The sequence below is a fragment of the Strix uralensis genome, chromosome 4 (genome assembly GCF_047716275.1).
Source record: "Strix uralensis isolate ZFMK-TIS-50842 chromosome 4, bStrUra1, whole genome shotgun sequence".
NCBI classification, from domain to species: domain Eukaryota; kingdom Metazoa; phylum Chordata; class Aves; order Strigiformes; family Strigidae; genus Strix; species Strix uralensis.
The window spans coordinates 55,167,983-55,195,135 of record NC_133975.1 but is presented as its reverse complement, the minus strand read 5'-3'; the positions used below and the strand labels follow the sequence as shown (position 1 = coordinate 55,195,135).

Below are 27,153 nucleotides of genomic sequence, written 5' to 3'. Positions count from 1 at the left end.
CTCATCATCGGAGCTTTTGCCCTGCAAAGACATGCCTGAGACACAAAGTTGTAGGAAATAGCGTTGCAGTCTTGTGTGTGTAACTAATTTGTGGCTTTTAGCTTCCTATCTCCTGACTTAATGCCTTCTTCCCTGTCAGTGCACTGTGCTGAATCACATTTTTAAACGTCCACCTTTCCTTATTCATTGCACTGACAGTGCAATCGTCAAGTCTGCATTTGTGCATCTCATTCTGGACCTTCTCCTAGTGCTGAGAATCTAGAAGTTGTGGCACTTAGTGTTAACTGAATGTCACAGAAACATTAACATCAGGCAAGTTCATATCTTCCTAATGTTGCTTGAGAGGCCATTATTGTTATTGATTATGATCAAATGTCTCATTGCCAATGCGGAAAAATTGTTGTAATTTGCAGATGCTGAATATATATGAGGTAAAAAAAGTGTTCATAGTTATTCATTTAGGAAGACAGTACAGTGGTTGTGTAATAACATTTTTTTCCTCTATAAGAGTACTAAACCATAATTTCAATGAGTGGAGTCAAAGTCAGAAGTTATGATTTGTCAAGTAAATGAAGTGTGGACATAAACATAAGAAATTCTGCAGTAATGTTACTGGTTGAACAACTTTCCTGTTCTATTTGAATCCTTACACAGATGTGCAAATGTCTAATTTTTCTCTATAGAAATTACTTGCTTCTTTCCATTGTTTGATGGTGGGGTGTGGTGTGGTGGTGGTTATTTTTTTGTTTGTGTTTTGTTTTTTTAAAGTGTATTTAAATGTTGTTGGGTTATTTTTAGAAGAAATTTAATTTCCATTCAGACTTGAATGAGTTGATGTCATTTAACAACCTGAAAAATGTCTCCTTTAGAAATATAGACTCCCTAAAGATATTTTTTAGGATGTGAAATAAATTATGAAATCATCTAACTGAGAGTGAGACAGCTTGATTTTTTTCATCATTTGTCTTATATACAAATAATGATTTTTGTATATGTAGGATATGATCTCTTATGACTAAGGAGTACTCTTCACAAATGTTGATGTTTTTATTGTATTGGAAATAAAACCAGCCACTGGGTGATTCAGAAGCATATTATCTTTTATTATGTAGCTCTTTCAGTATTGTCCATAAAACAAGATAACCATTGAGACGGTGTATTGCTACTTGAAGTCTGACCTGCAGTTTTATTTCCCTGCTGATAATTATTGTACTTACATTACAAACTAAAAGAACTGTGTTTCTTGCTAGAGCATGCGGGTATATATGAATAGGAGAAAGTGCATAGAGCAGGATGGCCTTGGGATGTCTCCTGAATGTCTCCTATAGAATCTTGACTTTTCTCAGATTCCAAGTTAGTGAAGCCAAACCTGTAGTAATTGCTTTCATAACATGATTACTGGTGACGTATCTGGGCAATGGGGCTGTGACCCAGCAAAACACTTAAGCACGTGCTTATCTTTAAACATGTGAGTAGTTTTGAGGAGATCAATAGTAGTTTCACTGCTAGGCCCCATTTTTGCCTTGGAGCACTTTGCTGTATTTGACTTTTGATAAATAAAGCAGCTAAATTCTTGAAAATACTCTGGTCTTAATTACAAAATATGTTTTAGTCATGCATTTGTCAAGTTTTAATTAAAGTAGTTTTATATAAATTATATGACACTTGATTTATGTACCCAATATACGTTTATGTGCTTAGAATTTATCACGATGTCTTTTCAGTATATAAACGTTATTGTATTTATGTTCTGTAAAAGCAATGAAGTCATAATATTACCCTATAATAACATTTCCTTTTGTTGTTAAGTCTTTGGTGAAAAGTGTAGTGAAGTATTCTGGGGTTTTGGGGAAATACTGCACATCTGGAAAATAGATTAAGGTTTTCTGCGTATGTAATGAAAGTCTAGGTATTTAGCTTTGGTTAATATCCAACAGAATTAGTTCATCATTCTGCTGTAAATGTAAATGAATACTAACTCAGTATTGGAAATGCAATAGGGAATCAATATAGGAAAACTGAGTTAGTACTAAACCAGAAAGTACTGTTTCATATCTTGTTTTGTGTCACTTTGAAAAAAAAGTGTTCCTTTTCTGCAAGAAGTGTTTTTTTTCTGAAACCTGAGTATCAGTTTTGCATGTGTTACAATAAAAAAGCCAAACACAAAGAAGTTGCTGTTTTAGGCTGTGAAAATACTTCCTGAATTTGATCATGATGGATTATTTTGAATTTATTTGACTACTGAAAGAAATTTCTTAAAGAGCTAAGACTGTAGACAGAGGCAACTTATTTCATTACCATAGAATATAATGACATCAGATACTTCTTTGGAAGTACAGATATCTGGATCGGCAGTAAGAATTACTCAAGCAGAATAAATTTAAGGATGCTTAGATTTTTGGGTAGGAATTTCAGCTGTGATATTTACTTGAGCATAATGGACCATGGCAAATTATTCAGATTCATTCAAAAAAACAATGACTGTATATTTAAATTCTCATGTACGGTGTAACACAGTTTCATGTTGTATGTGTGCTATTTTCTACTATCATTTAAGGAATAATAAATTAATCAGAAAGGACAGTAAATGAAAATATTTATAAGAATTATTAACTCATCTGTTCTACTGAGGTGCAGTCAAAAGTCAGGCAACAGAGGTGGTCTGCCTCATATGACTCTCATATGCTTGGAGACTATGTAATCATTAACTCTCGTAGTACAATATTGAATACTCTTTCCAGGCAGCAACACTGGCCATACTAGTTGCAAAGAACTGAGACGCTTCCTTCTCCCCATCCTTCTGGGATTCTTTTCCTGTGTAAGTACAGAGATATATATAGCAGTTTGGGAAAGAATAATGGGTTTCCTCAAAACCATGCTAAAAATCAGGCTGGGAATAGCATTTGGCTTTCGAAAGCTCCCAATCATAATCTTCCTATGAGCCACCCAGCACAAAAGGGAACAGGCAGAATGCCTGGCATATTTAGGGATCTTTTCATCACACTGCTACAACCATTCTCCCTACACCAGAAAATTTGCATTTTAAATATAGCAACCTTATATTTGCCTTATCATGTATTAAGAACACCAATCTTCTCCCGGCTGGCTGTCCTCAATTTTCTGTTACTCTGATTGTCTCCAAAATACCACTGAAAATATAATTTTCTGTCTGTCTCATTACAACTTTGGCACTTGCCCTTCATGCCTCTGGGCTTCTGTATCACATACATACTAACTTGAGCCTTCTTTGATGTAGTGCTCTCCTTCACTCTTTTTCATTAGATCCTCAGTGACCTGTTGGATATTCTGCTCCCGAACTTGTGTTTACTTGTATAAAATAACAGCAACAAAACAAAAAATAAATTAGAGATTAAAGTTAATGTAGTTCTCTAGTATTTGTAACCCATAAAACATATAAAGAAGTATTCTTTTTTCTTGTTTTACCCTCATCTGTAATATGACATCTGTAGTCCATATATTGTCTGTAAAGTAGATTGTACACTTTATGTCTTGTCCTCAGACTTGCAACAGGTTGCAGAGGAGGTCAAAGAACAAAACCCAGACCTACAAAGCAGTTTAAAACAAAGGCTGAAAGATAGAAACTCAGTGAGGAAGGATGGAAGAAATTTACCAAGGAGGAAATCTTTAATTAATTTCTGAAATGAGTGAGGAGCTGACAAACCTGCCTAAGTATTCAGTTATTGTGATTGTACTTTGCACATGGAGGATGTAGACCATTGCCTTCAGCAGAAGCTGAATGGTGGTGCATTGGGATTTGAAAAGCCCATAGAGAGAAGAATTGCAAAAAAATTAAGATAAAATGAGCATGGGACATACATGTTTGTCATTTGAGCAAGAATATGTGGTGGTCTAAGATCTGTATAATCAAAAACAATTATTTAAATCAAACTATTTCAATTGAAAAATAAAATCTAAATGGTTCCTCATGTATTTATAGATCACATTGATCATACATACTTGCAATTTCATCATGAGGATTTTTCATTTCATATGCAGCTTTAATTCCAGTCATGATTCTAAATAGGATCTGATAGCTCTAGTATGGTACTAATACATTTTATCTGGGATTTTGTTAGAAGCAGTATGACATAAACACAATTTCCATATATATCTCTTTTGTATTTGGATCATTTACTTTATTTCTAACTTCAACACAGTTATGTTTTCTATATAGTTAAAATTATACAAGAAGTTTTTGCTACTGTTATGCTAAAGAGCTGCTTGTCTGTTGCACACAGATTTATTTATGGCTAGTGGCAATCCTAGTTAGCTGATACTTCTACAGCCTGTCATTTACCCCAACCATCCCTTACATATGATGATTTCATCTGAGAAATTTTCTTCTGAATTCAATGATGTTACATGAATGCAAAAACATATGAGTATCTAATACCACTGTTTGATCAGATAAAATCAATATGGATGCCTACTTTTCATCCATTGCTAGATGGTTATGAACTAAAAACTTATAATAGATGAATATTTTATATATTGAAAAAGGTGTGGAGACCCATTTCTTACATGTCAGAGGCATTTCTTCTGTTAAGTTAAAAATGGGACTGGTTTTGTGTTATTTTCATTTTTTGTCAGATTCAATTTAGCTAAGCTTGATGATGTTTTGATTGGAACTGAAACAGTTTGTATGTTGTGCATTAGATACTCCCTTCTGCAGAGGGTCACCATGGCATTGAGTTTATGTTTCAGAATTATGATATTTGTGTTCTTATGCTCATTTTACCTTAACAGACTCTTAACTGTATTCCAGATTGAGCTGCTTTTTGGTCTGCTGCTTAGTTTCTTGAAATTGAAAGAGGAAAGGTGCAGAAAAGAATAAAAACCATTTCTTGTCATTAACTGGGTATTTCTACATGCATTTTTCCTTTTAGAGACATACATATCAGTTTAGAAATTTCCTTCCAGAACTGCATTGAAAGAATTTTATAATGCATATGTTTAAACTGCATGCATTGATATTAATGCTGCAGATGAAAAGAAATTATTAGAGTCATTATGGATAGTCAAAGAATTTTATATAGAGATGGAGCATAAGAGCTGACAAAAAATGAAGTTATCATAATATGGCTTGAACTACAAGAGGACCTGCTGGTTTGTTAGCAAAATCTGCCTGCAACAGAGGAAGAGTTTAGCTTATATATTCAGGAAAAGAGGTAATAGGCTTTTCCTAATCAGTTCTAGATCACAGAGCCATACGTTCAAATTAGATATAGTTACATAATAGAAGAATAAGATTGTTTAAAGTTCTGTGCTTGAACACAATTGCTAGTAGGGGAAGAAGCACCTAATGTTGATACAGTTTTGAAGTTTAGACACAAAGTGGTCTACATCTCAAAAATTTTCAGAAGGCTAGATTGCTTGTACAACATTGAGAGATACACTACTTACGAATTTGATGGTATATATTTACAGTATACCATTGGTATACAAAGCTCATATTTATCATGGAAAAGATACAGAAGTGCAGCTGCCTCCAATAATATCATAATAGTCAGATTCTAGCATTTGGTCTCATATTTGGCAGTACTCATCTAGGACAGGTTTGCATTAGTCTGCTCCTTGGGAATAGTAAAAAAAAAAGTAATTTGTCCTTAAATTTTTGAAGCCCAGAACCTCTGACTGTGATTTTAAAAAGTTGGTAGTTTTTTTGTAAAAATAGGATGTAAATCTTCCCTGGTTACTTTTGACTTCCCTCCTCCAATGCATGTTGAGTTTTTTTGAGATCGGTGAGGTTTGAATGCTGATAATAAATTTCTTGCCCTCATTCTGTGCAACATGATTTTACACTGCATTTTTATAAAAACGTTTTCTCTTTCCTGTAAAGGTTAAAGAATACCAATTCTGGTGTCCTTCTTCTGCTCTCCAGCTTTCTTCAGAAAAAGTTATTCAGCCCGTGTAGTTCACAAGCTGTCTCAGACATTCCCCTGTTCAATACAAATATCTGTGCCTGAGGTTTTCCAGTCTGTGGTCTAAGAACTCTGTTGATAGAGTTTGTTAAGAGTTTTGAGCCAGGGCAGCCTTGTGAGAACACCATAGGAAAGGAATTTATGACATAGCAGACTTCTTAATTGAGACATCCGTCATCTTTTAGAATCCTATTTGTTGCTTTTTACTGCAGCCCACAACATTTTACACTTGGGCATGCAGTAGATGCCAGATTTTTTAATATATATTTTATATGATATAATGTACCCAAACTTCCACATCTCTTTAGAGTTTGACCCTCAGGCATCTTAAAGTATTGGGACTCATGGATGGCGTATATTGCACATGTGGGAAATATTATTTTTTATTAGAAGGAAATAGCCATAATTACTGCTTTAGCTATCTTGTTAATTCCCTTTTAAAACTCAAAGTGATAAATATGGAAATTTCTAGATGTTTAAAATCTAAATGAAAGTGTTACAAGAGTTTAAAAAGTAAAAAACCTTTCAGGAAAAAATGCGTGCAGACAAACAGAACAATTGCATGGTAAGTTTATCTAGAGGCTTTTGAATAACTTGCAATTTATACCTCATTTTTACAGAGTTGCTTTCCTTGATACTTTCTGGTTAAATGTGTTGGTGTCTCACACAACTTGCACACTTGCTTTCCTCTCTGCTATCATACTAAATGTGTTGGTCTCATAACATTTGTCCCGTTATTTATACACAGCACCAAATAAGTATTATAATTTATTTTAGCTTTTGACTGTCTTTTTAAGATCTAGAGTTTTGAAGATTTAATTTAATCTCAAATTGAATATCAGTTGTATCAGTCCTCCTGGATGAAACCTCTTCTGATGGCTACTTTATTTTTCAACCTTCAGTACTTAGGAGTTTAAGATAGGGAGGAACAATGAGATATTTTGATTTGTCTTGTTGTGTAAAGATTTTATAGCAAGTGTTTAGTGGGTTACTATTGATATTACTAATTGCTATAGCAACAAAAAATTTTATCAGTCATCCTTTTTCTTGTTTCTGTCTGTATTTCTATTAAGATGCTGCTTATGAAAGCTTAGAATGACTAAGATGCTCTCTGCAGTTTCCCTTCTACTGCATTTTGACATAAATCCCATGTATAGTCCCATATGACTGATGCTTATGTTTTCCACTGTATCACACTGCTAGAATGCCTGCCATGTATAATCAGTGATGTATTTGTTATAGCTGCATACTTAGGGAACTTTATTTTTATTCCACAACTTATATACAAGTTCTCCAAATCCCTGGAGAGATTTAACACTTTTATGGGATCCAAATCCCATAAAAGAGAGAGGAAATCTAACTGTGGAACTGTTAATCTTTCTATCTAGGAAAAAGGTGAAGTCTGCAGTATTTCTTTATGTTATCTTTGTTGCCCAACCTAGCGTGATTTAATAACTATTTTTCTCTCAATAGGTCTTGTTTTAGGAAAAAAAGAAGTTCAGTGGCCTCTATTTTCTTTTAACCTGATATATAGAATTGTTAGGCACTTTTGCCTCGTTCTTTTCTGTACCATCCTTCCTAGAGTTCTGTAAATCCCTAAACTAGCAGATCATTTTTCTTTAGCTGAGATACAGCTACATTGGTGTTTTTCAATCTTTCTTTTAGACCTTTAGGGGGCATGGGAAGGAGGAAGTAGTCATCACTGTGTAAATGAGAGTCTTAAGAATATCTGTAGCACACTTCAAGTTTATAGTTCTGAGATAGCAATTAGTAATCGAGCTCCATTGCATTTGATCAGATACTGTCAGATAAAAACTACAAACACCCAATTTCATAAATTTGCTTTCTGGGACTTCTACAATTAGTTGATTGTTTTAGTAACTGAAGTTTGATGACTGTAATGGATTTTGTTAGCAGAGTAGCCTATGTTGATATGGCCTTAATACCTGTTGGTGTATAGAGTGGATTCTGACTTAAGCATTCACTTGAAGTTTTGTAGTTTAGATAGGTTAAACTTGATCGTCATCTAATTTATCAAATGAAAGCCCAGTAATTTTATGCTATAAAGGCAGAATACCCAAGGGAAGAGAAAAACATAAAATAATAAAATGATTTATTATTTCTAAAGCAATTAATAGAAGAAAGCTGTTCATTTTGGTAGCTGTGTAATTCTTAAGTTCCTGGAAATATCATTTGCTCCTTTGTGATTATTGTAGCAATTGAACAGAAAACGTTTCCTGCCCTTAAGGAATGGAATATTATATTAAAGTAGAAATTCTATATATTGGACACTATGATTTACCGATTTATGTCAAAATATAAATTATATCCACTCTGAATTTCTCATTTCTTGACCTGAAACACAAAGTTTTCCTTTTAGTAGTTTCAATATTTTAAAGACTGCTTGGTTAGTGTAGGAATATTTACTGCAAGTGAGTTTAATGTTAATAAATTTAATTTTTTAAATTAAATTATTATTCGTCTACAGAATAAGAAGATCTGTTACTAAAAGCTATTTTAAGGGATGTCCAAAGATTGCCTTCTGGAGAGGAATGGCTTACATCTTTTGAAGATTTTACAGTTCTTACTACTGCATCTGCTTGCTTTTCTGAAAAAAAGGTATGATGTATAACTATTCATCTCAAAATTTTGGAGCTGATTTTGCAGAAAATGTCAACATATTTCCATTTTTGTAGTTCAAAATACACCTTCGTCCTTTCTCAGGAAGAATTCCTGCTTTTTAGCTCTAATAGTGTCTGATTACATACCATATCTATCTTTGTATTGTAGTGAGAATTTTGATTCCTCAGCACTCACCAAGTTTTATTTTGTAGACTTGGAAGTAAATTTTTCCTGAACGGCTACTGAGTAAAAGAAGAGAGAATCCTCAGGAAAGCTTTTAGGTCTATAAGTTTCCATAGAATAGGCCTGTACATTAACCAATACTTCTGGGTTTCAACCTTTTTTCTTTACTGATAGTTTTCAAGATATTTTTTTTTTTTTTTAAAATGTTTTGGGGTGGAGGGGATTTGGCTCAATCACATTCATGGCATTTTGTGAAAACATCAGACAAGTAACAAATATGCTAATGATATCTCCATATACTGGTCCAGATATATGTTCTACATTTGAAAAACTTAGACCTTGTTTCAGCACTCCTGTCTTCTGTTTGCTTTGGAAATAAACCAAGCCAAAGTAAGAAGTGAGTTCCCTCGCTTGGGTGCCAAAGTCTGAGAAAAGACTGCAAGTAGTGTCTTGCTCATGCAGATTCAGAGGGACTTAATATTTTTTTCTGCTTAGTTCAGAGAATATTATTTCTGGTTCTCTGGTTTATTAAGGCCTTTTACCATTGAGAGAGCAGCAAGGTAATGCAGATTGTGTGAATTCAGGTGTAGAGTGTTTTCAATAGCCTACAAATCATAAAAAGTAATTTTCTCTTTTAGTTCCTAGTTCATAATACTAAATGGTTTAGAAAATTGTATTAGGTAATTTTCTCTAGTGCATTTGATGTAAATTGCACTAATATTGTGAAGTGCTTTTGTTTAACATATTCTTTGTAAGTTAGATAAATGAAGGTTTCTGTAGGGTGGAAATAGATGAAGCTCATTATGATGAACAAGGCCACATTAAATATGGTTAATTCTTTGTACTATCAGTGCCAAGCCAAATAACTTCACCATTCCTTGTAAGACTGGTTTTGCTTCTCTATGCATTGAAGGAACTTTCTTCAGTCATTTAAGCATCATCTAATGTGTTTTTTCCTTGAACCTCACAAAATTATTATCATTAGCCACTGATGGTTTTCCCATGAGTATAATGATGGTCTTGCACATTTTGTAGTTTTGAAAAATAAGAGGAGGCCAGAGAGTGAGACCATAACAGAAAACGTATAAGGGCTTTGTGATTTCTGCATTAGTGATCACTGGCCATGGACAGTAGACTTGCCATGTGGTCTGAAATGCAGATTTTGTCCACCTTTTGCCCATTTTGAGTAAGGAAGAAAAAGCAGTTTTCCATTTGCCAGCCCTCTTGAATGGTAAATGATAGTGGAACCACAATTCATTTGTGGCCTAAATTGGATGCAGGCATTGCTAGTTCTATGCTTACAACATCTGAAGGCACAGAAGGGGAAGAAAACATGGCTTTGAGTTAATTTAATATCCTCTCTGATTCATTAACTGCTCTGAGAGGATTCAGTAGATGTTAAGTACACTGAGAACATACATAGAGACTGTTAATGGTAATGAGTTTCCTTTAGTAGTGAACTTAAAATTCAGGATTCCTACTGTTACCAAAGCAGTGGTTCATTTACAAAAAAATCTGTTCTTTTTCTGTGATCCTTACAATAAAGGATTGCTGGAATTTAATGGGACTATAGAAGTATTAGATTAAGGCAGATCACATAATTTACTGTACTTGAGAACTATTTGAACTCCAGCACTACTTGTTAATTGGTAACTGCAACCAGAGTAACAAATAGTAAGTTTCTGATTTTTTTTATCTTTCTGTAAGTGGAACATCCAGAGAGGAGAGAAAAAAAAACCCAACATATAAATTAAAGCAGATTTTTAGGGCTGGACTTGACAACTGTAATACAAAAAGTCTTTCTAGCAGAATTCTGTAGTAACACATGTACAGTGGTATTTCACTCTAACTTCAAACATAGACTTTTTTCATAGAACTATGAAGTTGAAGTTGGGTCTGAATAAGAGGAAATTGCAAACGTTTCTTACTATGGATCTTATATTTTTCATGTACTTTTACCCAGCAGGCATATGAGACCAACTGGATACTGTTTGCTGTAGAGCCCTGATTTTTTTGCTTTTGAGAACGAATCCTACTTTGTTTAGAGAAGGTGCTGCACAGGCATTTTCTGGTGAGGGAAGGATCTGTTTGAAAAATAGATCAGTTTTCCTTCCTGACTTCCTGGTATATCAACAAAGAACACATTCAGTCTATCTCATAATGTCATACCAAAATTCAGCTGTCCATGAGTTAAGGATGCTGTCTTCCCATGCAGCAGGGCAGTACCCCCAGCTGGGACACATCATTCACCAGACACAATTTATAATAGGCCTAAAGAGGCCCATGGCCTCCTTTTATGAACTAGCTGTGTGACTGAATGGCCACAATAACATAATGGTAGATCAGCCGAGTGACAATCGTAATAGAGGAGATCCTGCTAAGTGGTCAGAGTAGATATCTGAGGAAGGACGACCGACATTTAGTGCATGGCATAGCATTTAGACTTCTGTCACTCAAGTAGCCAGATTTCTTCCTTGTCCAGTCCCTGGCCACTGAAGCCAAAGTAACCGCTTGTATTCAAAATGATTGTGTAAAATAATTGAACAATTTATTGGTAATTAGATTGAACAAATTAATTAAGTGAACAATTAATTTAACAAGTACTTAACATGTGAAACACTTTTGGTATCCTTTTGCCTTAATATAAAATATTACTTATATATTCTAATAAATTATGAAAATATTTTGATTGTCCAGAATAATAAATCTTGGAGAAAACAGGTCATACTGATCGACCACACCTGAAAATGAGAATAGTGTCAGAAAAACTAAATTAGAAGATCATTTATCAGAAAGAAGTAGGAGGTGGTGCTTATCTTAACAAGAGTTTTGACTTTGGTCTGCTGGTCTTCATATTTTCAGTTCCTTTTTATGGATTAATGCTAAATCATTCTTTAAATTGTTTTTTGTATGCTATTGTCAGATGCACTGTCATAATGGCTAGTCACAAGTGATGCTGTTGTTACCATTAGAAATAAATATTTTGGTATTAAATAGAATTTAAAACAGCCCTCATCTCTATTAGTTTACAGAATGTAAGTAAGGGTTTGCAACCAAACCATGAAAACCAAGCGACTGGTTAGTCTACAAAGTGAAGAATGTCCCCAAATCAGAAGCAAGTCTGTGAGCACACATCAGATCATGGTTAGAAGGTGGAAACTGTGCAAGGTACAGTGCAGCTTTCAGGGCTGGGCCCCTGGGGACGTGAGGGTTAGGAGGGACAGGGCATGTGCTCTTTAGCATACCATCCCTTGCACAGATTTGTTGAGTCACCATGTTGAAATGAGCTTCTGATGAATCATCATACTGTTCTGTTGCTCTCTGTCCCATTGACCTGATAGAGTGATTTCAGATTCGGAAATTATGTATTTCGATAACTTTTTGTTAGTCTGACTTTGCTCTAAATGAACTTTCTACCCCTATAATACTGCCATTTTTCCTTCCTCCAGATTCTGCCACTGGAATCCAGTAATTAAATCAGATCTTGTGTGTTTGTGGCAATCTTTGCGTTTAGTCATCTTCTACAAGATGAGTTTTATTATGATTCATTAACTGCATGCTAATTCATAAATTATTCCCTCTACTTTATAAAGTAGGGATGCGTATGTTCGTAAGGGACTAGAACAAAAAGAGGAGCAGTTGGAATTACTGGTATAGAAATAAGAAATATTCATGAGAAAGCAGAAAGTAATCGCAGTCTGCATGAACAAGCAGTTCATGTGATGCTGCAGTAGCCCTACATCTGTAATTCACTGTTTCTAAATTATTGCAAGACAAGGTTTTAAAAAACAGGCTGACAAAATATATTAATATACATCCGTAGATTCAACCTGAATACCAAGGAGTGGTAGGGAATACACTTCTGCCCAAAATATGAAAAGAAGCACAGTATGAAATTTGCAGAATTGAACACACTTTTTTTCTTTAGGAATAGTTCAAGATTGGTCTGCATATGCCCTTTTTAAATACTATTGATGTAAAGTCAGCTCTCAGTTCAGGAAGTATTTACTGAAGGCGGCTGATGATTTACGCATGTCCTGTTTGCCTCATTAAGCATTTTTTATGCATGTTTCTGAAGACAGAATGCTGGACTTGATGGACCACTGATGTGCTGTATTATGGCAATTACATTCTCCATTTTCCTTTCTATGTACTGATTTTTAGTCACAGTTTCCATTTATTCAGAAAATACCTATCCATTTGATACAAGCTATTAAGTTTAGTTCTTTTTCTTTACTGGTTTACTAACTTTTACTCTTTGTTACAGCAGAACAGATTTTTCCTAGAGAGTATGATTAAATTCTGAAAAGAGACTCTGTAATAGATTTTCACATTCTGTGCTTATTATCTATAGATGATTTTCAGTATGAAATTTGGCCAGATTAATAACAAGTCTGACAAAATCTGGTATTGTTTATCAGGGTGTTATTCTGAAGTCATAGGTATTTGTGCAAATACCAGCTCTTAATTGTTACTAGTTCTTAATTTTCTGGTCTTGAATAACTTTTTTCAATATTCCTAGTTTCCTCTAACATATATTATTATAATAGAATAAACAGTCATGTTAGTTATTTTTTGGCTTTCCGGAACATTCTTATGGTTCAACTTCCTTGAGATTTGTGCGGTTGTTACATGAACTGTCTGTAATGGTAGCCAGCTTATTATAAAAAAAGTGACAATTAATGAGAGTAAAAAACCTGGATAGGTTTGGTTTTTTTCTTTTTTTCCCCTTGCTGTATTTTGTATTTATAAGCTTTTTTTGTATCCTTAGCTTTAGGAGAATGGTGTCTGTTTATATGTATAACTTTCAAGCAAATACTATTCTTAAAAAGCATAGTCATCAAATTCAAATTTTTATTTGTCAGAGTTTTGGGGATTTTTCTAAACTGTCAGATTTAATTTTTTTCTGTCTCTGAAAGATAATTTCCAATCTGGGTCATTGTTCTGGTGTTTCTTTCTGTACAGATGTTGAGTACTCCATTTATACATTTGTGTTTCTGTTTCAAATCGGAAGCATTTCTTTTGCAGAAGAGATTGACTGCTGCCTAACACATGTTGAGAATCTGTATATAACAGGGCATCTTGATTAAATTTTAATGGAATAGTACACATAAAAAATTGTAATTTTAAAATTGTTTTGTATCATTTAAGTAACGTGTCACTTATGGTATGTGGGAGATGACTTTTTGGATAACAGTTCTATTAGACAATAGTACATCAAATGTCATCACATGTCAGAGGTGAAGTAGTCTGGCAAATAGGGGCTGACATGAAAATCTCCTTGAGAGTTAGCATGATGTACTGTTTTACTTTTCATACTATGAAGGGGACATATGGAGCACTGTACCTTCAACTTTCTCAGGTAGATATTTTCAGTTAGGTAGATTCAGACAGTCTAATTACCACAATTTCTTTGGCTTTCTTGGGCAGTGTCTGTAGGTGTTATGATATCACTTCTACTCAGTGCTCAGAGGAATCCATGGAAGAATTATGTTCATGGCGCAGCTTGGCAGACTTGTCAAAATTTTACCTGAAAAATCCAAATCAATGAAAGGGATGGTGGTTTATAATAGCTTCCCCTCGGCTGTGCTTGACTAGTATTTAATCTGGTAGGGAAAATGTACTTTTCTATTCATAGGATATTTTCTCCACCAAATTTCAAATCTCCTGTGAGCAATGGCATCATTTGAACTTCTTAAAAAATAAGCAGAACCTTTTAAATGAGTGTGAAGCAATCTATATTTCAGTCCATTTGTAGTTCCTCTCAAAATATTTTTCTGACATCAAAAACTTATTATGACTTGGCATACTGGAATACATAAATTACAGTGGTGTTTATGATGTACTCATGAAGATGAGGCTGATGACTCAGATGCTGTAATATGCATTCCATGGAATTTTGCAGATTTTGGCAAAATTATTAGACTTCCTAACAACCTATATTTTTTTTCCTCTGTAAGTAGGCACTGGCTTTCATGGAGATTTATAATGTCATAAACATTATGGGTTTTTTTCAGGGTTATAAATAATGGTTTGCTTCTTAAAAGCCAGTAATATAGATTTTAGCAGAACTGTAGCTTCTATGTAATAATACTGTCATGCCTTCAATTTACCATATGTCTGATGATTTCTTCAATATCAGAATTGGTAATTAGGTTCATGTAAATGGAAAATAGGGAGTGACATGTGAATCTCCTTGAGAGTTAGCATTGAGGTACTGTGCATCCCCATGTCATTATATATATACATCCACATACAGAGAAGCATGTATTCTTCTTAATCTGTAACTGACAGTCAGCTATTATATACACTACAGAATGGTCTTAACAATGTAATAGTAACCTTTTCTTTTAACACCTCCTAGTAGGTAGCAGAGTTTCTTTTTCAGATTATTTCGATATTTTATAGAGACTCCTGAAATTAGTTAGACAACATTTTCATGAATGAGAAACTTAGTGAATCTGAAGGTTACTTTCTTTACATGCTGGCCTGAACATTTGTATATGCCTTTACAGTGAACCTATACATTTCTAGAGATGTTTTGTGTTACTATAATGTGTTCCACAGGTACTGGAATAATTAATTTGGAGTTAAGTTTGGGTATTCTAGGGAAAAGGTGTTGGAATACCTTTCAGGGAGGAAATGAAAGTATTTATCTATGTTATTTAGTTAACAAATCGTATAGTCCAATGGAAGTATTTTCTATTCTGAATATAGTGTCATTTATTTGTAGCCTAAAACTGTGATTAAATGTTTTTCTATGTATATTTAATTGTCTTCTTGAATTGAAAACTGTTTTTTTTCCTCCCCAGAATTGATTGAAAGCACATCTTTAATAAGAGTATTACTGTGACATGAATATGGGGAATTTCACACTATCTGTGGAACAGAAAATTGAAAAGGCTTCAGTTTCATTATGTCCAAAGACATTTTCTTACACCTAGAATTTCTTAATTCCACATTTAGAGATCTCATTAACCATATAATGTACTTTTTCCGTAAAGAACCACTTCTTGCAGTGTTTACTCAGAAATTCCCATTATAAAAGAGATTTTAATCTAAGTATAGGTAAGAAATGTTGACCCTAATGTTTTTATCTTAAGATTTTGGGTTTCTCCAAATAAAATGTCTTTTGTTTAAAAGTTCAAAACCCAGTGTTTTATGAACATACAGGAAAACCTTTCAAGTAGGTGCCACAACAAACTAAAATTGATGTATACCAGAAGAGATATTTTATTTTGCATATATTCAGGGTAATAAGTTTCAACTTTCATCTTATATTTCCATTAATATTTTGGTCAAAAAATACTGTAAGAATACATAGACCTCATGAAATACTACAGAATAAAAACTATCCTGATTACCTATCTTTCATAAAAAGTTGTGAACAATTGCTAGGGGAAATAATGTTTTTTAAATGTGGCATTTTTAAGAAGCACACTTACACAAGAATTCATAATGAGTGAAATTTACTTTTATGAAAGGAACCAACTGAAGTGTTTCAAATCACTTAAAGCTCAATTAAACTCTGTTATGAGAGTGAGTGGAATTATATGTGAATTTTATCCATTACTATTTTACACTGGTTAATTAACTATTGAAATACTCTGTCTAATTGTCATGTCCAGTACTGGGAAAATGTGTTAATGATATTTGAAAAGATTCCTAAAAAAACCCCTAAAAAATAATTGGGACTCGAGTTACTTAGTCTTCCTTTTTTTAAATCAAAGGCAGGATAATCAGAGCAGACTGCACATACATATGTAAGAGATAGGTCCACTGAAGGATTGAGGTATCTAAAGATGGCTTGGCTAAAATGAAAGCAACTGATGTCAAAATTGCAGTCCCACAAAATATTTGCTCAGATGTCACCATTAAACTCTGATTGTTCCTAAATTCACTAGGACCTTCTTCCCTGTGTGGGTAACAGTTCTACACGTACCATGCCTACTCTGTGTGCCCCAAGCTGTTCATGCTGAGTAGCTCAGCACTTAGCATAGCCTGGCTGCTGTCACAGCCTTGTCACTTCTCCATCTGATCTCCAGAAAGACCCAGAAGTAGTTTATGAACTATCCTCCCTCCTAATGCGGGAGTCTTTTTCTCATGCACATGCATACGCTCTCTATGATCTAATGCAACTTCAACATTTCAATGAAGGCCTAGAAGATGATCAAATGTTTAGGTAATGCTTGAGTATGTGGCAATTAAGATATACGTTTGACATGTAAAATTGCAAGTGACTTTCATTTTGTTTACAACTCTTAGAGGTCGCTGTCTTCCAAAAGAAAGAAAACATTGTGTTTCTGTCCTTGAAAAAAGTAGATAGAAAAAATTTGTTTAAGGCAATCATTTATGTGGTTACTGTTTTCATGTGATTTTCACGATCTTTTTGAACGCAGTTATATGAAATATTTCAAATTTCCCATATGTGCTGGGTTTGTGTGAGTGGTGGGGGTTTTTGGCAGTGGAGAAGGGGGCTACAGCAGTGGCCCCCACAAGAAGCTTCTTGAAGCTCACCTGACTCTAAGTTGGACCTGCCTTTGCACCAAGGCTGAGCCACTTAACAACGGTGGCTGCACCTCTGTGATAACATACTTAAGAAGGGGAATCTGGGAGGAGGAGCTGGAGCTGTGAGGAGGAGTTACAAGGAGAACATCTGTGCGAACACCGAGCTCAATGGAAGAATGGAAGAGGAGGGGGGAAGTTCGCCAGTGCAGAGCCCTCCTGCAGCCCATGGTGAGAGGGCAGGGCTGTCCCCCCCTGCAGCCCATGGAGGTCCATGGTGGAGCAGTTGCCCACCTGCAGCCCATGGAGGACCCAGACTGGAGTAGGTGACTGCACCCAAAGGAGGCCGGGACTCTGTGGGAAGAAGGCCCTGCTGTTGTAGTTCAGCACTGGGAGGATTGCAACATGTGGGACAGACCCATGCCAGAGCATCTGGGGAAACTCTGCAACGCATGGGAGGGACTCATGTTGGAGAAAGTTTGTGGAAGACTGTCCTGTGAGAGGGACACCACACTGGAACAGGGGAAGAATACGAGGAGTTCCTCCCACCTCCAAGGAGAAAGAAGTGGCAGGATTGACCACACCCCCCATTCCCTGTCCCCTGAACTGCTGGGGGAAAGGAGGTAGATATATTGGGAGCAAAAGTGAGCCTGGGAAGGGAGGGGTGGGGGGAAGGTGTTTTTAAGATGTTTTAAGATTTAATGCTTCTCACTATCCTACTCTGTCTGCTAAGTGGTGTTGTTCTTAGTGTCTGGAATTTATGTTCTTTTTTTTCTTCCCCTAGCAAGTCTGTCTTTTGCTCAGGACTGTAATGCATGACTTATCCCTCTCTGCCCTTATCTCAATTCCTGAGCCTTTTACTTCATTTTCTCCTCCTCAGCACTTGGGGGGGAAGGGGGAGTGAGCGTCTGCGTGCTGCTCAGTTGCCCTCTGAGCTCAGACCATGACACCATACCTGAAGTGCATTCTTCAGATATTTTGTTCATGCTCAGTCATATAACACAATTTTTTTGTAACCTAGAGAAGTCACATTCATGGGTTTTTTTTGTGAACAGACAGGGTGACATTAATGTCTATCCCAATAGTTGTATTTGGGTGCCTGAGAAAACATATGTGTGTGTGTATGTCTTTAGTTGTTTGCAAGTATGTTCAATATTTGGGGTTTCATTTGTATGTACAGATACTTGTATGTTTTATATAATAATCACCTTCCTGTAACTTACCCAGATTCACATGCTGGTATTTCATATTTGAAATCACAAATATTTACTCAAACACAGTTTTGTCTGTTGCTTCTTAGCATGCAGGTGAACTACAAACTACAGCATGTCACTTCAGATACAGGGTACATGTGTTAGGCCTATGAAGTTCACACTTGCTTCATATATCCATATACACCCCCGCCCCGCGCTTAATAATATGATTAAAACCCAATGTAATTGAAAGAAATAGTGTATGGCACATGTCTGTTATTACAAATTACTTCTTTTGTTTCTCTGAACAGTTTTAGAGAGATTTGATTTGTCTGAAGTTGAATCAAGGCTTTAGTATGTGAAACCTGGAAGATACATTTTTTAAAAATTTTACATAGAATTGTTTTTTCTAAACATATAGTTAGTCAATTCGTTCAACTGCTTTTAGAGATAAGGCAAAACTCTTATCCACCTCAAGTTTGTAACCTCTCCTTCCTCATTTTTCAATATGAAGGAAATATCTGTTGCTGTAGCTACTGTTTGGAACATTGAATTTGCATGGTATCAACAATGAATCAAATATGAGAACTGAGATAGATACCATTGTTCTCCTTGTAGGTATGGGGTAAAAAGTAGGCCGGGGAGGGAGTGTGGCAGAAAATCTGTGTATGTAACTTAGATTTCCACAGTCACAAACTGTTTAGGTCTTTCCAGAAATCTGAGGCAAATACTCCCCTCTTCTCAGTTCCTGCTGAGTTGTATTTCAGTACAATGATCAGATAGAAAGGTACAAAGATTTCTGAATTTTTTCACTATACCTTTAGACTGTGTATCCAGCACAGACCTTTTCAGTTGTTCTCATTATCTTTCAGTGCCAAGAACCCTTTTTGTTGCAAAGATGCTACCAGTGTCCCAGTGTGTCTCAGCTGAGAAAGGGGGAGCCTTGGGGACCGTTGAAGTCATTCTGTATCACTGCAATGCCCATATGCAGCAAGAAAATACTATGGGGAAGACTGGGATGCTGTTGCACTTCCTTTGTACTTCTAGAATGAAATGAAAATCTAGGGGAGCAGGAGAAAAATTTCCAGTCCCTGGTGTGGATTGCTCACCTGAAACACAGTGTTATTTAAGTTTCTGTTATGAATGATCTGTTGTTTGTTATTAGAAATGCAGTTACTGATCCTTCCTCATTATTGTTTTTGCATATGAAATGAGCTCTATTTACTGGTTTCCCCCAGGCTGTTGCTTCTGTCTTTCTGTTTATTTTGTTACAAACTTATGAAATCTTTATGAAAGAGAAATGCAGTACATTAGGCATTATATAAATGTCTTGCTTCTGCAAAGAAGCTTTCCAGAGAGACAATGTATTGCTCAAGTTTCCTGTGTTTACTTTATACAGGCAAAGAAACTCTGTAGTATACCCTTTCCTTCCCCCTTTTTCTTCTGGGGATTCTTTAATAGAGACTCTAGACTTTCCCAATGGTTTGTACTGATTTGAGATTTATTCTTGTGGCACAAAGCATTGCTAGAAATGGAATGAACCATTCTTTCTACTGCCTTGGCTCCAGTTTTAGATTAACACCTGATAGATGGATTTGTATGTCAAAGGTTTATGTTCTGTGATGTCAGAATACATAATTTAAAAATTAAAAAACATGTTCATCTGTGTGCAGTTCATATGTCTTAGCCTTCATGGAGTGAGTAGTCTAGAGCTCGACCCACATCCTGGCTGCTCTGAAGATTTATGATGTGCTCTAGAAAGAGTGCTTTGTGATACGGCTCTTAAAACTGCATTAAAAAGAAATTGCTATTATTGAAATAGAAATCTAAACAAAGGCACTCGTACTAACTCCTCAAGTGATATATCTGAATCCTTCTTAAATGTGTAGAGTTGAAACTCTGTTTTTCATTCATGCAGGACAGGTTAATTAATCTATAAACACTTTTTACATTGGATTGTCTAAAATTGTTTTTAAAATTATCTGTCTCTATACAATGTTGTTTGATTCTTTTAAACATACTTGAAAAAGCCCACTACAGTAGTAAAGTAACTGGGGTCATCTGTTCCCTAACATTGCACTCTTTGATCATAATCTACTGTATAAAATGCATATGTAAATCTTTAATCTCTGTTTCTATACAATCTCTGTTTCTATACTTGTTTATTCTCATCTGACGTGCTGGAGTTGCTTTCTATGTTTCTAACTGAACAAAGCATATGTTTCTAGGTGAGCAATGCTTCTGTTCATTTTGACGTATTTCGGTGTTGTATAAAATTCAAAAGCTTTTCTTTCATTTTGGCTTTTCAAATTTAAAGTAATTCAACTGAACTTGGATACAACCTTGATATTTCTGATACATTTTCTTGCCTGCTTCCCTAATTAAAAAAAAATTAAAACATGTTACCATGACACCTCATGGCTATCTTACCTCCTATCAATAGGATTTGCTTTAACCTAAATCTTCAAGTTAAAGGGGTGCATGTTAAGAAACTAGTTAATTCTTCTATGGTAGTGTACTGAGCTATGCATAACTTTCATGTTATATCTTTGATTTCCTATCTAGAAGGAAGTTGTTATGATTTCTAAATAGTCTGGTGTAATTAAGTAACTTTAAGATCTCCTTCAATTATGTCTTTTAAGAAAGCAACTTGATTTTGAGGTAACCAAGTTTTTTCTTGTTTTTCATTTGTCTTCATTTGAAGAAAAACATTTTCTTCCCAGAGGAGCTTTGATTTGTTTTCAGGAGCACACGCCTATTAAGTTGCCACTGACATACTGAAATGTTATTTCTAACTCTGAATTATATGAGTCTCTGTCATCACAGCATGATGTCATCAGAAGAGTCTTGTTTTATAGTTTTTATGAAGTCAAAAGAGCACTTTGCAGGTTTTTACTTTTGCTGGTTTAGTTCCAGGAAATAGTAGACCTGCAAATGGAGTGTGTTTATGACATTCAAATATTAATTATTTCTTGAAAGCAGCTTTGTTTATGGAACTAGTGGTGGGATTTCAAGTTGGTCATTCCACAAAGGCTAGGCTAGCATATTGAGCCACTGAAGAGCAATAGTCAATACTGTACTGTTATAGTGCATTACTTTAGAATCAGTTTCCATATTATCAGACAACTGTAGTTTACTGGGTGTAGCTACCAAGCATTTAACTGGTAGAGAAATACCACTGGGTATCTTCTTCTGCTTCAAATACCTGGTTATTTAAAAGCACCTAGTTCTGGTGGGAGAAGGGGATGGCTAACAAAACATTTGTATTTACAGATGTATGTATTTATATAGTCACATGTCGTGTTCGAAAGTTCCATCATATCATAGCTGATGTGTAGCATTAATTTGGCTAAACTGGCTGATTATTCCTAACATGGAATTAGTTTACATTTAAACCTAAAATTTCTGTATGCCATAGGGAGAGAAGAGAAAACTTTTTAAATGTTTTTTTTTCCCCTAAAAAGCTCTCTGGGATTTTTTTTTTTTTTGTAGTATACTATTTATTAAAGTAATCTTTTATTTGTCACTTTCCTTCCTAATCAGTGTTCAAATATTCTTGCCTTGGCAGAATAGAAGTAAATATTGCTGTCAAATTCACTTTGTCCTTGTGACAACAATGAAAAACAGAAGACATATGAAGAAACGTATATCAAACTGGCAAGCTGGAAGCTAGAATTTCTTAATAGGAGCAACAGAAATACAGCTTTAGCATGCTTCTGAAATACATTAGTACCTTTTAGGTAATAAATCATACTAAGGAACTTCCTAGTTTTAAAGATTTTCTGTGCTATTTTAACTGTTTTTCTAGAAGAATGATAATTGTGCTATTTTACTGAAAATAACCTGTCACTAAATTCAGTATTTATGAAAAACAGATTGCAGAAAGATATGATTGAAAATCAGCAGACTTTTAAATATTTATGAATCAGTTAAAATATCACCCATATTCTTGCTGTTCATTTCAGATTATAAAATAAACTGCAGTGATTTAAAATGTGTCTTTGTCTAAATATAGAAATAGTTTATGGCTGTAAACAATTAACAGCCAAGTGTTGATGTCCTTAATCAGTTTTTGTTCTTGCAAAACACCAACTTAGCTTTAGGTATGGTGATTTGAAAATGTGTTTTCCTAAAAGAGTTAACTATTTACCTGCTGAAAATTGTTATACTAGAAGTATCAAATATGAGTGTAAGGAAGGCTATTTCTTGACCTGCCATTTACAGACTGGGATGTGAAGGAAGTATTAGACTGTTACAGCTGGGTCTTAGGCAGGAAGCATTCAGGACATGTTTCAACAACATAAAATAAAACTTGTGAAAAGCTTAGGACCACTCTCCACCTCTTTACTTATATGCAAGCACTTGAGTAGCTTCAGTTGTATTGAATGGCTTTTAGAAGGATTATTTTTTTGAATTCATATCAGATAGTTGTATATTTCTTTTCATGCGTATACCAAGATTAAATAACCTACAGAAATTTTCTGAAACTATGTTATCGCTATGAGTGGTGATTTCATAATCTTAAGCATGATGTTTAAATGTACTATAAAGACTTCAGAATCCCGAGGATACCTGTGTGTAGCCTCAAGCCAGAAGCACTCCAGACTTGTTTGCTCACAGTAATCCCAGCTGTTGCACATCACAAAGATGTTGTTCAAGGAATTACTCCTATATAGCACTTCAGTCAATAGACCATGAGGCAATGAGTTGTCAAGATACTGATGGTCCCTAGTTAGAAGTGAAGGAAGGACAGCAGAAGAATTTTGATATTAAGGTACCTGATCCATTGAACCAGTTTATTAAACAATACATGTGGGGAGTGAAAGAGTGTTTTTGGATGAAAAGAGGAAGTAATATTCAGCATTCTTAATTTGTAAGTCAGAGTAATACTTAGGAAAAATAAACCTGATTGAGAAAGAATAAAGTAAAATTGTTTGTAATGACAAAGATCTGTTTTCCATATAACGTTCCATGTTCTCACTAATTTACTTTAGGAGACATCTGTGATAATTGAAGAAATCCAGAAATGCATTTTTTTCTGAGTTGCAAAGGTTCTAAACACTGACTCAGGATTCATTACTACCATCTGCTGCCTCCTAAATGGCTTCGAAAATTTGCATCCTTTTTACTAAACACTAATGAGATTTTAGCATTTTTCTATGTGAAAGAACTGAACTGAGCAAACCTAGTACTTCTTACCCTGATTCTCTGAACCTCTTTTTACTGAAACAGAATTGACAGTATCAGCCATCATTTTCACATAATTGCCTTTTTCATTCATGCTTGTTTTCTCTGACAGTATACACAGCAGACATTCCTTGTCTCAATGTTTTTGTAGTTTCTTAATTATGCACTGTCAATGTTGAATGAATGTTTTAAGAGTATCTGAGTACCTACATACTTTTTTGTCACCTTTCTTAACTTTGCGTGTCATATTGAAGACTCCTAGTAATTACTCTAATAGTACTTCAGAGAAGTTATGTCTGCCTGCACATACTGTTAATGCATTAATGTGTCAAAACGGCAGTGAATGACACAGCTCTACACAATCTTAAAAGCTACTAATGGTAGCCCAACTCAGAGGGATTGATTTGTAAGCAACACTAAAGCTATAAAACTTTTGTCCTGATATATGGCTTCACAAAGTCTTTTTCTATCATTCACCTTATATTTAGTGCATGAGTAACAGCTGTTTGAATAAAGTAACAATCTGCAAGGGCAAATGCTTCATGCTATCCATTCTAGGGTATTACTGCCAGAAGAAAGGTAGCAGAATGGCAGAATAATGAAAAGGATTCACTTGTTAGAACCGAAAAAGAAAATCTCAAATACTGCACTGTTCCATTAGCAGGAATCTAGGGTAACTCAGAAGATGGGAGGAGTACATCTTGACTTAAATTTTAATGAGTGAGATTGGACTCTAATATGAGCTGTATTTATGCACTTGTAATGAAAGGCATTTAGTAACTAGAATGATAAATAACTGGCGGTTAACATTAAAACAGCAAAGAAAAAATTACAAAAAAATACCTGGGGCAGTGGGATGATGGTACAAGTACAAGGAAAACAGTTTTCTAATGGGTCTTGGGTTATAACCTTTCTGTGTAGCACCCACTTCAGCAGCCTGGAATTAGGGATGGTTTGCTGTTACTTGAAAGGACACAGGGGAAGGAGAGAGCATATGAGAGAGAAAGTCCCTTTCAAAGAAGGACAAAAGGAGTTGCAGCTGCAAAAAAGGGGTTACAGATGCAGAAGGTTTGAGGTATGTCATTTGTAAAAGATAATACATTCAGAAATGTGTCTCATGATTCCTATATCTACATATTACATTTGAAAATAAGACCATTTTTACCTTCCTGAATAGGGTGTGCAGTTTAACTTTCCTGAACTTATTTTTTATCAAAAATTCATGTGCATTTATCACAAATAAGGGGGAAAACTATTCAGAAGTTTCCTATCAAATGTCAGTACACAGCTAAAATACGGGCTGTGCTGATGTCAGTTGGAGGTGTGTTATCAACTTCAGCAAAACCAGAATTTTGCTCTATATACTCACATATATCTTATCTCCCTGTAGAAGTAAGGGCTGGAAGGAAGGAAGATGAATTGCTAGAAATGAAAAATAAACAAAAAGCAGCATAGGGCAGGTGATGAGAGAGCAGGTTGTTTTAAATGGAATGAGAGGCAAAGAAATAAGAAAAAAGAAATACCATTAGGCAGTGGAAGGCTGAGAGGAGAAGCAGGAATGAAAAAGAGAATTTGAAAAAGAGAATTAGACAAGAGTTTCCAAATATTCATAACAGTAAGTTGAAAAGTTTAGGATCTTTGATCAACATGGTAAAATGTTCTTTCTGTTCAGGATAGCAACAAGCCATTGACAGACACAGCCATTAACCTGGAGTTACTCTGAGGGCTCTCCCATTTAATGAAATGTGCAGTTTGAACTGGGAGAAGGGGTAACAGAGCAGGGAGTATTCTGAGCAACCATCTCTTTGTGACTCCAGTAATGTTCTTCACCTGCCTCCTATAACAGCTGGGCAATCATTCTAGGAAGCCAGAATTATTTTCTACTACTTCACTGAATAACCAACTGCCAAGTGAAAATTATATAATAAGAATTTTTAATTAGTGAAAAGAAGGGGAAAGAACTAGTTGCTGAAAGCTGGAAAATAAATTCTTCCGTCTTTGCTTTCCTTTCTTTCCTCCTCAGGTATTTTTATTGGAGTTGTGGTGGCCTGAGGGCATAGGCAGATTTATAGGCACCTTTTATTAGAGTGTTTAGTGTTGTTTGGGAAAAAAGAGACAAACTTTTAAGGAAGCCTAGGAAAAAAAGTCCTTATGTATCCAGAAACTTGCCTACTTTTTTGTCTTTAAAGTGCCCATTCTGTGTTTAGGACCTTGATATCCTCTCCCCCTTACCTGCTTTTGATGGGTCTATACAAGAAAAATAGTTACTTTAAAAAAAAAAAAAAATCCAGGCATTTCATCTTTCCTACCTGCGCAATTAGTTACCGTGATTCTCTGGTGCCAGAACTGATCTTCATCTCAGCAAAGGTTGACCAGCAAGATACACAAACTGTATTTTAATACTCAGTTTAATACCTCTAGGAAGTTTTTGCTATTATTTTGAGGGTGCTTGATAAAGCTCTCTGTAAAGGGATGTTTGTCATACCTATACATACCGTACATATTTTGTTAATACCTAGACTTTTAAAGTAAAAATGATCCATGCAAAGTTTATGGAAAGTGAGATACAAGTAAACTTGAATAAAAAGTATGTTGTGAAACACAAGATACTTTGTTAGTCATCCATGCTATGTTTAGCAAATTGCTGCCATATTACTTTTAATGGTAACCACTGAATATCAAAACCGGAGCTGATTTTCAAGTGTGAGCTCTCCCATATGTTACACCAACACTGTAGATTTTGGGTTTTTCTGAGTATCTTCAATTAAGTGTACAATATAATAGTGTTGAGTGTTATGCTTCTCTTAAAAATTACTGATTTCATTTTTGGATCCAGGGTAGTTTTAATTAGAGTCTTAGATTTTTTGAGGGGAAGAAAAAAAAAAAAGAGAATTTGTGTGTTACTCTTACGAGGATCATGGGAAAATCTTCAATCTAAGATCTAGCAACCATTTTTTTCAGCTTATCAAGACCAATATATTTTTCTTAACTATTTTTCATGTCCTAAAACTTTCTCACACAGAGGAATACCATTTCATAGAATTAATTTTAAAAAATATACTGAGTGTCATGCTACAGCAGGAATCCACAATGGACTTGTTTCAAAATGACAGAAACAAACCTTAAATAATCATTTGGATTTGCAAGGATAAAGTGACTGAAATGTTCTCTTGGGAGGATTATTAAGTAACGCTAAGTATATTAACAGAAATGACTCTCTTTTTTTATTATGTGTGGAGCATTAATGATTGTTATGTTAATATGTATTATCTTCTGTGTGAGATGGATGTCATAATTATCAGTATTTAGGAACTTCACGTGTAACATGAATCAAGCTCATAACATGAATCAAAAACATTTTGCCATCTAGAAACAGTCTTTACAGATAGAAGCACTGTGCAGTAGCTGTCCCAAAGATGATGATTACTCTTACAACTGCATTGCACTTGCCTTAAATCAATGTTTATTTGCTTAAGAATTTAGTTCTTTTTTTGCCATAATTCCCTTTTCAGCAAAAGTTA

The 27,153-nt window shown here is 35.0% G+C and overlaps 1 long non-coding RNA gene across 1 annotated transcript in view; it reads left to right on the top strand.

Annotated features, from left to right (window-relative positions):
- The first annotated feature begins 2,766 nt into the window (after positions 1-2,766).
- LOC141942150 (uncharacterized) overlaps positions 2,767-27,153 on the top strand; it is a 42,619-nt gene continuing 18,232 nt past the window's right edge. The window contains exons 1-2 of the long non-coding RNA XR_012628540.1: positions 2,767-2,818; positions 8,431-8,561. This is a non-coding gene — a long non-coding RNA (uncharacterized LOC141942150). The remainder of the gene's footprint in view (positions 2,819-8,430; positions 8,562-27,153) is intronic.